This window comes from Manacus candei, unplaced genomic scaffold, assembly GCF_025592945.1.
Source record: "Manacus candei isolate 608988 ecotype Guabito, Panama unplaced genomic scaffold, ASM2559294v1 h1tg000076l, whole genome shotgun sequence".
In the NCBI taxonomy this organism is placed as follows: Eukaryota; Metazoa; Chordata; class Aves; order Passeriformes; family Pipridae; genus Manacus; species Manacus candei.
The window spans coordinates 6,352,050-6,364,844 of record NW_026138124.1 but is presented as its reverse complement, the minus strand read 5'-3'; the positions used below and the strand labels follow the sequence as shown (position 1 = coordinate 6,364,844).

At 49.0% G+C, this 12,795-nt stretch overlaps 1 protein-coding gene across 1 annotated transcript in view; it reads right to left on the bottom strand.

The window, feature by feature from the left end:
• CRCP (CGRP receptor component) overlaps window positions 1-12,795 on the bottom strand; it is a 53,981-nt gene that overhangs the window by 603 nt on the left and 40,583 nt on the right. The window lies entirely within an intron of this gene.

Genomic DNA, 12,795 nt, shown 5'->3' with positions numbered 1-12,795 from the left:
AAAAAATAAAGATAATGTACAGACAGTCATTTTACCTGTGTTCTGTAGTTCAATTGCTTTGGATTTTCAGATAAGATAGGCTGAGAACTGACTCTTCCTCTCAGAACTGAAACCAAATTGGTACTCTAATTGAATTCTCAAGTAGGAGCTGGCTGCTCAGGGTGGGAATGGCTCTGTGAACAGTGTGAATCACAGATGCTTTTAATTGTGAAGATCTCCAAGCACTGAGGTACCGCCAACTTTTTAAATGACTGGCTTCCTCAAAGCTTTTCCATCTCTGTCAGCAAGGCACAGCACATCCCTGACTGAAGAACACCCTTGTGCCTACTCCCTCCAAAGCATTATCCACTTAACCTTTCCCTCCACGCCAATCCAGTCGGTAACTCCGAAGGCAGGATTTGCACAAGGTCCTGTCCCCCCGCGCTCCACAGCCCCTGTTTGTGAGGCTGGGCAGCCACACAGGCAGAGCACCCAATTCCCACTCAGCACCACAGCAGTGCAAGGGGAAAAAGAGGAAGGAATTCCTCATGCAGGCATCTGTCACAGGAGTAATTTTCCATCCAAGAGAGCCGATCACCAACCTGCACGAGAACATCTCGCCCCTTCGCGCTAACAAAGCTTATTCCAATCAACAGCTGTCACAATGCTGCACTCAAAGTTCAGCTTCTAGTCTTTGTTACCAAAATTAAACTGGAAATACAGCTTGAAGATTAATTCACTTCTTTTTCTGTAAAGCAGCCAAGGAGCTCCCCACACTCTCTGGCCAGAATATGGCTCTTATAAACAATTCATCCTCTGTAACACGTTTCACTCTACTTACGTACCTCTCCTTGCTGAAGAGCTGGCTTTAACTGTACTTTAAATATCTGAATATTAAAAAAAACTCCAAGTTCTCAAAAATTTAAGTGAAGGTCATCTGAATAACACTCAAAAAGAAAGAAAAAACCATGAAGTCAATACTTCCATAGCACCAAGAATCAGAAAGTTTCTCTTCTGAAAGATTCAGCATGCAGACCTAACTTACAGTTAGGGAAGGTGAAACTGTTCTGCTTAAAACTAGCAAAAAGTACACAGAATCTCTTTGAATTCTTTAGAGACAGTAAAGATTTAGTTAAAAGTCAGTACTCATTGAAGAGAAAAGTTAACACAACTGAAACAGTGTTTTACCACAGAGCATACAAGACCTGCAAATATTTACACTTCATACAATCCCTAACATTACTCAGTTTGAGTAAATTCCATAAAATTAAAAACCCTCCACAAAAACCTCCATCTTCCAAACTAAAAACCACTCCTTGAAATCAGTAATGTTCTTCTAAAGTAACTGGTAACTGGAGAAAAACTTAGCAAGACCGAGGGCATCCACTGCTTTACTCTGGTCATTTCTGTCAGAATATCACTCCAAAGCAGAACAAAACCAACACCAGCTTTCACAACAAGCAGTATTGGAGGAAAGCCTGGAGACTGAAGGCTGAAATCCTCAACTCACAGGCTGGGTAAAGCAAAATGATGACTCATGCTGGGCACAATTCCAGCTGGGAGTGCAAAGGAGCCGTGCAGCCTGTGAGTGGGTTGAGTACTGACCACTCACCTACCCCACCAAACCCCCACCCACGTGACAAAAAAGCCCACATCAATCAACCACAAATACTTTCATTTGATGCAGTCACTTGTTTGGGTAAGTTCAAAGATGCCAAAGGCTGTGAGACCATAAAGGACCAGAATTAAACTCTTCCACAACCTTCTGTATTGTTTTTTTTTTGCCTGGAATCAATACCTGGAGCCATAAACTGTGGCAAGACCAGGGCTTTGTATGTCAAGAAACTGAGAAAGGAACGGTCAAAAACAGCTCCTCTCAGCAAATTAATCTATTCTATGAGCCAGCAAACTCCCCTCTGGGCCTGAAGTTACAAGTAAAGCTCTTTGGGATAAATATGACATATGGAAGTTACTGCCCTTCTAACAGCCTGCAAATCAACCCCACCTTCCCCCTCCTCCCCATGAGTAAGTGCTCTGGAGCACATCTGTCAACCTGAAGGATTATAGAAGTTATTAATGCTCTGCTGTTGACAGTAACTAAACTGACAGCATTCAAAAAAATCACAACAAGGCAATCAGCAATCCCTTGTCAGCATTTAAGCAGAGCTTTGAAATATTGCTTTTACCAACTACGACCCAAGGAGAGCAAAGTGCCACTCACCCTACAAGCACAGACAACTTTTTAATAAAAATACCCCAAAACAAAAGACATAAATCACCCACTAAAAACAAACACAACCCCCTAACACACACAACACAGTGAGGAAGTTGCAGATGATTACAATGACTACAATGGTAGAGAGGTCTTTGGTAGCAAGTTTCAAATGACAGACTAAAAAGAACTCCCAGAAAAATTTAAGTGTAACTCAAAAAAAAAAAAAAAAAAAAAAAAAGAATTAGGATCTACAAGTTTCATCACAAGAAAGTGCAGCCAAGCAGAATTGTATGTAACTGAGTTTTATGCCCAGAAAAGTCAAGGCCTATGAGTCAGCCACTAGATGATGTTAGTAAAGCAAAACCGACTGCTTTGTTTCCTTCTGCTGCAGACACTCATTCTTCTTCCCTCCCCCTGCATGCAGCAGGTCAAGACCTTTTCCCTTGAGTTCATCCAAAAAATGTTGAAGATTTTTAGCTTAGTCAAGAGGCGAATCATTCATTTGTATTTTATGTTAGAACAGTTTGGGTCTTGTTTAAAGCATCCTCTGCCAGAGGAAAAAAGATGTTCCTTTACCACCCAGTCACAAGGAATCTTCTTGAGCTCCAGAGCTCAAACTTTCACTTTGGAGGCTGGAAAGGGACCTCCCTTCTCATGTTCAACCAGACAGCTTTTTTCCAAGGCTAAATTCACAGGGACAGCAACACTGGCATGATCTATCTCAAAAAAAAATACCAACTCTACATATATATAAAGCATTTTTCAGTGATTAGCTTGTCCTCTGCTTCCACGTCTCAAGCTTTTGGCTCAGATTCTGATAACAGGATCATCTTCTAGGAAGGGCAAGTATGGTGGTACAGCTTAGATTTTTGTGGAATGTGTCTTGTTCCTGCAGCTGCCCAAGTGCACTGAACAACTTTCCTTCACAGTTCACAATGTAAAAGTAAATACTGGAAAGGCAGCAACTACTGAGAATTCTCAAGAATCATCTTTGAAATAGTCCATTTAGAAAACTGGAGACAATATATTTTTTAGAGGAAGTTCTATATTAAGCTGATCAAATAGTCCAAGTTGCACACAGTGTCAAGTCTGTCAGCATTCCTTAATGAAAGCTAAAGAAAGGAATTCCCTAACACCTTTCCTCCAATGAACTGGTTTGTTTCTGGTTGGTTGTGTGTGTTCACCACAAAGAAGATTGCACAGGGAAGCCAACAGTTACATGATAATGGTATAGCACAACACCAGGGAACACCAGGGAACCAGCTGAAATATTCTCAGAACACCACTTCAAGGAGCCACCCAAACCATCACAGGCTCATTTAGAAGACTGCTCCAAAAATAATTTGAGTACTCAGGAAGCATTTTTATCCCTTCAAAGCAGTGTTTGCACAATCACCTTAATGATTTCCCCCAAAGACTGGATGTGTGTTACTACCAGTCACGGAACAGCACCAGGAAGCAAATCCCAAGCAAAACACTCAAAGCTAAAAATAAAAATCAAGAAGCCTTGAGTAGCAAGTCCATCTTTAGCTGTTTAAGTCCTCATGGTTCTCAAGCCCTGTAGCTGTTTCCCCCCCAGATTTCTCCTCCCATTACTCATATAGGAAAAAAAAAGGATGATAAAATTGAATGAGCAATTTTTATTCACCTCCACAAAGAAATAAGGAGTCCACAAAGAACTAACCAGTGGCAGAAAGCATCTGGGATGAAAGACAGCAAACTTGACCTAGTGAAGCCAGTCTTCCTGAAAAGCAGTTTCACAGCTAGAATGACAGAACAAAGATGGACAAGATAAGGGAATGCAGATGTGTGAACAACTTCCCCTTATAGTGCAAACTGTAGGAGCTTTAGAAATATTGTTCACACATTTGCATTCCCTTGAACCTACAAGGTTCAACGTTGCTTTTTTTTTTCTTCTTAAACTCTAAAGCTCTGAGAAATTTAAAAGGCCAGATTAACCTTCATGGTCATACTCTATTGCTGAATCTTAAATTTCCATAATAGGTGAATAACACATACAACTATGTGATAATTCCACAATTTCTAGTACAGTCATGTTACAAAGAGTAAAAAAAAATATGCTTTTTATGCATTATCATGCATTTCCATCCTATAATCAGTAAGAGATAAAGAAAGCTGTATACTTTCCTTTTACCAGTTATTCCCCTCAAAAAGACACTCCTAAATCTAGCTTTCTTCATAATCCTCCATTAGTCAGATAAATAGATACACACACGAATAAATACATATGTGTGTACAGAGAAATTCAGAAGTGTTTGTCCTTCCTCTGAATTTAGCAACACTTACAGGTTTCCTTAACAACCATTAGAAAAAACATACCAAAACACCCAATAAGGTTATCAAAGCACTTAAAATTCAACTAATTGAAATTCAGCTAATTAAAAAGCTCTGCTTCAAATTAAAGACAATAACTCCATACGTTCTGCTCTACTTACATATATGACATATAGAGGAAATTATCTGTATTTGCACATAAGATGGTCAAAAAAGAGTTACCAACATGCTCCCGGTTATGCAAGAATAAACAGCATTTGTTAAGTTCTACAGTTACTGCTTGAGAACAATTCAACGGGAGGAATTTTATTGGCAACACACAGAGGCTTCAAGCTCTTTCAAGTTACGTATAAAGAAAAAAGAACGGGAAAAAAAAGATGAAAAAAAGTCAGTGGCGCCCTAAGAGCAGATGAGCTACCGCTCTGTGCACTTTTATACGTGCTGTGGCTCCGCAGAGGGATTTCAGCACCCGTTCCCTGGGCAAGGCACTGCAGAGAACCCAACGCTGGAAAGACACGGACCTACAGAAATGTGCACAACACGTTCCAGGAGTAAACGCAAACGGGCTCGTTCCAGCAATGCCAGCAGCGAACCCACGTCCAGCTGAGCGGCACATAAAAGTCCAGGGCTGCAAAGCTGTAAATCTAACGGGGCGTGGAGAAACCCGGGCTAGTGAAAGGCGTCGCTGCCCGCGGCAGGGGCTGGAACGAGATGAGCGTCCCTGTCCCCTCCGACCCAGCCATTCCCCGACCCCCTGCCCGCCACCGCCGCACCCGCAGGTACCATCCGCAGGTACCATCCCCGCCGCCCCCCCGGGCGCTCCGAGCCGCCCCGACACCGAACAAAGCGCCGGGCGCTCCGCCAAGCGAGTCCTCCCGCCCCGCACGGAAACTTTGGGATTTACCCTGCAGGGATCCGCGGGGAGCAGCGCCCCGGCCCCGCGGCGCATCCTGCGGGAGCACGGCCCGGCCAGAGCCCCGCGGGCACCGACCCACTCCCACCGCCCCAGGCCGCGGCCGCCACGGCCCGGCCGGGACTGAAAACGGCCCCGGCACGGGCGGGGCAGGGCGGGCACGGGGAGTGGCGGCTGCCGGGGCCGCCCCGCCCGCCCCAGGTGCGGCCGCGCCCTCACCTGCGCTGCTGCTGCCGCCGCCCCCGCGCCGGGCTGGAGCCGCGCGGCAGCGGCGCCGCCGCCCCTCCTCCGCCGCGGCTCCGCTCGGGCACCATCGCAGTGGGCAGCGAGCGGGATCGCCACAGGCACCGGGGTCGCGACAGGGACCGCGATCGCGACAGGCACCGGGACCGGGACCGGGACCGGCCGCGCCGCCGCCGCCGCCTGCCCTGGAGCCGCGCGGCTGCGGCTGCCATGGAAATCACAGCCACGCCCTGATTGGTCGCGGGCCTCGATGTGTCGCGGGCCGCGGTTGGGCCGGAGCGGATGATTGGCAGCCGGGGGGGCGTGGCCGCCGCCTCTCCCCCCGCGGGCGGGGCCTCGGGAACATCTGGCGCGCACAGCTGGGCCGGGCGGCGCGCGCGGGCACATCTGGGCGGCGCCGCCGCCGCCACGTGAGCGTCTGGAGGGGCCCACGTGCACGCACATCTGGCCAGCTGTGCCGGGCGGATGTTGGGAGAGGGAGCCCGGTCACCGCTCATACCACGAAAACACACCCCCCCCGCCCCCCCGCGTGGCTAAAGATAAAGGCTGGTTCTCACACAAGGATATTTTGGCGAGTGCTGCCGCTCGGTTTGGCTTTTGCAGGTGAAACCATCCCAAACACACAGTCCCGCTGTCCCGGGCAAATGTCTGAGTGCCGTGCTCCGACTGCAGCCCCGTAAGTTGAGGAAAGTCACAGCCAAGCATCACAACAGGCACGAGGCGCTGACAGCCCCGCTCAGGGCTCAGGTGTCCCCTGGGGTCACACACCTGGTCTGCAGCAGTGGGGAAGCACAAGCCATGTGCCCACCACGTGTGCGACTGCGAAAACATCTGGAATAGTGTCAGGCTGCAGCACAAGCCTGAGCCTGCGCCAGCTGCTGGCACATCTGCCAACTGCTCTGACCCACAGCCAGGTGAGTTGGCCGGGCAAGGAGTGAGGATGACCTGCAGCAGCTCTTTTGCCCCTGGAAGTGCAGCTCTAGGAGGAGCCTCACCTCTATAGATTAACTCATCTCTGACAAAGAGTGGCCCTAGGCCATCCTAACCACTTCCTTCTCTCTCGGTGCTCCATGCAGAGAGGCAACTTCTGTTCCTCAAGAGCAGGAAAACAGGTTGAGTTGGACTCGTTAACATTAACATAGTGATATGTAAAAGCTAAATCAAACTGAAAACATATTTCTTCTTTACATACAGAAGCTCTGGCCCAGCAGCTGTCACTGTTTGCAGACAAACACCCTGTGGAAATGCCAGTGCTGCTGCAGGGTCATATCAAGGGGAACAATCCCACGGGATATTCCCCAAATTTGTGTTGCTTGCCAAGTGGGGGGGGGGAAAAAAATCAGCCCAAGGGATTTAACATTCCAAAATTCAGCCTGGGAAAAGCTGCCTCTGCAATGAGCAGTGTAAGGGACACTCATCCCTGCTCATCCACAACAGATGTTTGTGCCCTTTGCCCTCTGTGTCCCAAATCCTCCTGTGGCTGGGACATGCCCTCTGCCATCACTGCAGAAGGGCTGGCAGCTGACCAGAGCCACGAGACTCGAGGGCTCGGGGCTGGGAGATGGCACCAGCAGCAAGATCTTGGTATAAAAAGGATGGAAACCACCATGTGGGAAAACATCCCCTTTTAATCCTGAAATCCCTCAAATCAGATCTGACTCTCTGTCCTGTCTCCCAGAGGGATGGTACAAATCCCTCATGGCTGGGGCGACAACCAGCTGGGCTTTGCCATCATCTGACTCATGGGATGGGGCCTGAGCTGACAGTGATACCATCAGGATGGGGGAATTAATCACAGCCCATTACCTCCTGTCTCAGGGCCCTTGCAAAGTGCCTGTTATAAAACTTTTACGAGCCTGCCAGGACATGGTTTCCACTGACACTGAACTGCCTGGAGAGCTGACACGGAGGAGCTCTTGTGCTGCTCCTGCTTCACTGAGGTGGTGAAAAAGCATCACTGTCAAAAGGGGTGAACACAGTGTAGCTCATAGCTGTTTTATTTGCTAAGAAAATAAGTATTTTCTTAGCAAACAAATATTTTCCATGTGAGCAGATACCTGTGTTCACCACAGTGACGAGTATTTTCATTATATGGAAAGTTCTGCCCTGTAAGGACTGAGTTTCCAGAGTACTCAACACCCCTAAGGCTTTTCAGCTCAGGGAACTGCTGGGAGCACAGAAAAACCAACAACTCCTTTCAGGTGGTAAAATCCCTCCCCCATTTCTCTTCTCTGACAGCTGTTGATGAGGAATAAATGTCCTTTGCTCCCAAATGCAGCTGGATTTGAAGTAACGATTTAAAGATGAAACAATCTGTATCCTGTTTCCAGTAAGTTTGCCTCAATCCATTAAACAGCACTTTTCAGATGGCTTTATTGGTTTTTCTTTTATGGCTTTAACTGTGACTCACAGAGATAGTCCCTTTTAAAGCCTTCCAATCTGTGGCAATCAAACAGTACCTCCAGGGGGGAGAAAATGCTGTTCTCCAGGGGGAAGGGGGAAAGCAGGATGCTGCTGCATGAAGCAGACAGAGCTACTGTGTGTAGTGGGTGCCCCACGCTGGGCCCTTCTTTAATCAATGCTCAGCCGGGAGCCACAGATCAAATAACCCATCAAATATTGCATCACACAGCTCTCAGCACAGACAGAGCTCAGCTCCCGGCTGCTGCTGGTGGATAAACACCACGAGAAGTGATAGCACTCAATTGCTCATCTTTGACATTTGCATTGGCTCTTCCTTGCTGGCCTGTTCCTGTTTTGTTCCTTGGAAGTAATTCCTCCTCACCGCGGCTCAGGATGAGCCCCCACCAAAGGCACAGCTCAGGGGGAGCAGAGCAGGGGCTGCAGGGGCACAGCTCGGGGTCTGCAGAGCTCCAAGAGAAGCAGAAGAAGGTCCTGGTGGCTGTGCCTGCTTTTTGCCTGGTTTTCCCTCAGCAGAGACATGGCTTACTGTTGTTCCCATGCTTTAAGTTCCAGCTATGCTTGGAACTCCACATGGCATGTCTGGGACTGCTCGTGGGAGGAGGAGGAGGGAAGAGCATCCCTGAGCCCAGAAAGCTGGTGCTATTTAGGAGCCTACATCAAGCCCTTTTTCCCATGTTATTTCCAAACATGAGCCACAACATAAACCAAACTTTTTCTCCACATCACTGCTGTGGCAGAGACCAGCTGGACACTGTTGCCCAGTGCCTGTATCCGTGCTCCCTCCAGGCTCTGGGTCCAGGGCAGGCTGGAGGAGCCAGGCACATCCTGCACAGCCCCAGGCAGCCCAGCCTGCCACAGCTCCAGCAGCAGTGACAGATTTTGCCTCCTTACACCCATCCCAAGGCCTTCCTGGTGAGCAGCATCTTTCCTGCCACGTCACACAATTTGCTGGGCCAGCATGTGAGCAAGCACAGTCCCCAGCACTGCTGCCCTGACCTCTGCTAGCTGGAGGTCTGGCACATTCAGAGGCAAAAATGAGTCCTTTTCTCCCTCCCTGGACTTCCAATCCAATGCTTTTCCTGACACCAACTCCACTCCAAAAGTATATTCTTCAATTCAATTCCAGTGTGATATTTAAAAGCAAGAGAAACCTTGCTACTCCAGATACTCTGGCCCTCATCCAGGAGTATTTTACCTTAATTCCACCTTCCCAATCCCAAGAATGCAAAGAATTTCCCTCTGGCTCTGTCCAGCTTATTCCTCTAGCCAGGAGCAAGGACAGCTGAGCTTGCTGGCCAGTTCATGTTGGAACTGTTAAATATTATCCTTTTTCCTCGAATACCTCAGCAGCAGTTGCAGAACCCAGCTTTCCCTGGCTGTCTCACACGAGGAGGATCTCTCCTGCACTGAGAGGCAGTTGGAGGAGGGTTGGTGCTTGTGGTTTTCATCCCCTAAACTCAGTAAAGGTGGTTTTGAAAGCCAGGGAGGGGTGAGGGGCTCAGCTGCCACTTCAGCCTCAAAAAAATCTCCCTGTTACCTCTGTTGTAGAAGGTTGTCTACAGATGGAGCCTTTACAGAAGGAACTGAGGGGACAGAGGGATTTGGAGGATACTGAAAGGACAAAGCACAAAGCAAGGGGGTTGGATTTCAGCTTGTCCTGTGTGTCTGGGAAATTCATCTGGCCTTTGGGTAGAAGCAATTCAGAAATTCCAGCCCTGTGTGTTCCCTGTGCTGTCTCACAGCTCAGAGCACTGGCTGGGCATCCTTCCCTCCCCCAGCAACCCTGCTAAGTGCTTAGCTGGCTCTGTGTCAAAGATGTGCTTAAGTCAATCCTGTTATCTGTGCCTTTATGGGTATGAACAAACAGCCCTCTGACCACGGGAAAAAGGATGGACTTAGCACCTTACTGACAGAGTCAACTGCCAACCATTAAATCAGCACGGATTTCAAGCCCTGGGCAGGTGCCTGGGGTGTCCCTCTCCACATCTGGGCCTCTGAGATGCCCTAAACTGATCTTGGGCTGAGGGTGATTCCAGACCCCTGAAGGAGGGGCAGGGAATGGGAACAACCCACTCCTGGCTGCACATCACAGCAGGATGGGGAGCAGTGGGGGCAGCTGGCACCCAGCACCACAACAGTGTCTGTAAATGCAGCTTGAGCCAAAAACCCCAGCCTGGACATTCAGGGAAGAATTACAATTCCCAGAGGAGGAGAAAGATCCAAGAACTGTGTTGACAAGCCTCTGAGTTTAGGGAAAACAGGTACCATGAGACATAAAGCTGATGACATTTTCTGCATCCCCTCACAGCAGGAGAAATAAGATAATTCTGCACCCAGAATCACACCTTGCACCTCCCACAGTCCATCTTGGGAGCAGACTAAACCTGTCAGCCCTGAACCCAGAGAGCACACTGGTTAATTCAGAAGGATGCTGAAGTCTGTCTCAGTAACTCCCAGAGGAACACTCCTTTTTATTGCTTTTCTCTGCTACTGGTATTTTTCTGGCCTGGCTGCCTCGTGTACTGATGACAGTGGCCATGCAAAGTTTGTCCTTGGCAGAGCAAGGTTTTCTCCAGGGGATGCTGGAGCAGACTTGGTGCCTGCACCCGTGGCTGGGGCCCTGCTGGGCATTTTTGAGAGCCATACAATCTGTGTTCCACAGCCAAAGCCACCCAAACCAAGCCATGGGAATCACTGTGAGACCAGAAAGGTGCCATTCGTGGTGTGTTTGCCTGCAAAAGGCCTCAGCTGCCAGCTCAGGGATCCACCTGAACTGCAGGCACAGCATCACCCTTGTGCAAACCTGAAAGCATCGCTCCTCCACCTCCAGCTTTGCCCTGGGCTCCCAGGCAGTGATCCCTGGGTCAGGCAGGGTTTGGACTCGTCCTGCTCTTCACCCATCCCAAGCTGCAGCTGCATCTACCTGCCAGGAAGGGCATCAGCCTGAAAAACAAACAGCTCAGCTCACTCCCCACTGCCCTGGCAGGGCAAAGCCTGACATGGATGTGCTCACACATCGGACACACTTTGCAGCAGCTCAGCCCTCTGCTCTAGGGACAGGCCACATGTCTGGGCACATTTGTGAGTCAGACCCTCCCAGCTCAAACCACCTGGGTGCTGCAGCCCCAAGAAACCCACCTCCTCATCAGCCCCAGCCCCGGCTGTGACCCCTTAGAGCCCAAATCCCAGCCAGGCCAGCTCCATCACCAAGCAGGGCTGCCTTTTCTGCTGCAAGCACCATTTTGGGAGGATTTAAACTGAGGTTATTGAAGTCAGGAGAACGTGGACTTTCTTTTTACATCACTACAACCCAACCTCAACCCGCCTGTGGCTCAGAGAGGATCGAAGTTGTTTCTGCTCCAACCCCATAAAGCAGCATTTTGTGATAAATGGCTCCACATTCCCCCATCTCTGATCTCGTGTCCGCTGCTTTCCAGACGTGACAGCTGAAAATTGATTTTGCCACGTGTCTGGAGAAATAATTACAGGCACAGGAATATCTCCATGCAGTTCTCATCCCTCTTATTGCAGGAGAGGTGTTTTAGGCATCAGATGGATTTATTTCACAGGGAGAGACTTTTTCCCCCAGCTGTCGGAGCCCCCGGAGGTGCAGAGTCCTCAGGTTTTTCCAGCTGGTAGGCAGTCCCAGCCATCCAATAAACACAGAAGTAGCTGTTTTTCCAGTCACAGTGCAGGGGGGAATGCTCTCCTCTTTTCCAGTTATCTCCCCATGTCCTTGGCTTGCACACAGCTGCTGATGTGGCACGACGGGTGCGTGCAGGCGGAGCACGGGGACCTCTGAGAACAAGCCACTGCCTAATTCCCTCCCCTTCTTTAAGCTTCCCTAAAAACACACACATATATATTTTTTAAAAAGGCAATATCACAGAGACTGGCTAAGTTGGAGCTGCTATAAAGTCTCATGACCACACTGCTGAAGGCATTTTGCTTTGAGTGATGTGTGATGCTCTCAGCTGACCCTTGAGAGAAGAGGGATAAGATATTTTTTGTGGGGCTTGTCCCATGAAGATTAAATAGCTGGAAATCCCCAGGGGTTTGCAGGATCAAGTCCTGAGTTAGTAAAGCTTTACCACGTGTGGTGGCCACTTAGTGAGCTAAATATCCATCAGCTTATTTATAACGCTGGGGATACAAGAAATTATCTCATCTGTGTCTGGAAAACAGCACAAGGAGGTGAAGGAGCAGCTCACAAACCTCACCATCTAAAAAACTAAATAAATCCAGCTGCCAAAGACACAGAGCTCTGCCTGCAGGGAATCAAAGGCTTTCAAACCCTCTGGTTGGGATGGTGGCAGTGAGATATCAGTGCCATCAGTGCCGTCGCCTCCTGCCTGGGCAGTTGGCTCAGTCCATGCAGAGTTTTTCTGGAAGAAGCTGGCCAGCTTGGCTGGTCTTTCAGGACTTGGCTCTTGCAACCACAGCAGTTCTGAAAACAAAAATATCCTGTGCTCTAAATCCACCAGCACCTCTCTCACGTGCCAGGCACGGGCGTTCGGAAGCAGCGACTGTGCGAGTGCCCAGCGGGTCTGTCACACACCCCTGCATTCCACGGGCAGGAACAAGCAGCTACAGAAGTGAAAACAATCTTAAAATGACATAAAGCTCTGCAGGAACACCACCAATGCTGCTAATAAAGCAGTGGAGCCCTTTTCTCTGAGTTTCCTACAGGCGACGTTAAAATTCACACTATTAAAGGTGAGACGAG